The sequence below is a fragment of the Fulmarus glacialis genome, unplaced genomic scaffold (assembly GCF_000690835.1).
Source record: "Fulmarus glacialis isolate BGI_N327 unplaced genomic scaffold, ASM69083v1 scaffold23344, whole genome shotgun sequence".
Classification (NCBI taxonomy): Eukaryota; Metazoa; Chordata; class Aves; order Procellariiformes; family Procellariidae; genus Fulmarus; species Fulmarus glacialis.
The window spans coordinates 1616-2333 of record NW_009209025.1 but is presented as its reverse complement, the minus strand read 5'-3'; the positions used below and the strand labels follow the sequence as shown (position 1 = coordinate 2333).

General features: G+C 63.5%; 1 protein-coding gene across 1 annotated transcript in view; it reads right to left on the bottom strand.

The window, feature by feature from the left end:
- The window catches only part of LOC104076015 (CUGBP Elav-like family member 6), a 3586-nt gene that overhangs the window by 1357 nt on the left and 1511 nt on the right, over positions 1–718 (bottom strand). The window lies entirely within an intron of this gene.

Genomic DNA, 718 nt, shown 5'->3' with positions numbered 1-718 from the left:
TGGGGTAACAGGGTCTATGGGGACACCAAGGTGAGCAGGTCTGTGGTGACACTAAGGTGACAGGGTCTGTAGGGACATCAAGGACTGCAGGTCTGTGGAGATACCAGGGTGATGGGGTCTGTGAGGACACCAGGGTGACGGGATTTGTGGGGCCACCAAGGTGACACAGGCTACAGGGACACTGTGGTGACGGGTCTGCAGGCCAGAGCATGCTGGTGGCAGCGGTGGCACTCAGCCGCGCAAGCAGAGCAGACGTGGCAGGGGCCAGGCGGGACCCACCCACCCCCGGCGGCTTTTTTGGGCAAGCGGTGACCAGCCCTCCCTGGCAGGCATGTGGGCGGGTGCACTGGGCTGAGGACACGGGGCACAGTGTAAGAGCTGAGAGCAGCAGGGTATGTCCTTCTGTCCTGGCACGGTGTGGGACAAAAACCTGCCCTTTGGCTCCGTGATGGACAGCCATGTTGCTCCAGCCACCGTGAGGCTTCGGTCACCCATCGGTGCTGCCTGAGCCAGACCCCTGACCTGGGATGCCAGGGAGAGCTGGACCCCTGAGCTGGGGACGTTGGGGAGAGACAGACCCCCGTGCTGGGACGTCAGGGAGAGCTGGACCCCCAAGCTGGGGACATTACGGAGAGCCAGACCCCTGAGCTGGAGACCAGGGAGAGCCAGACCCCTGAGCTAGGACATCAGGGAGAGCTGGACCCCTGAGCTGGGACAT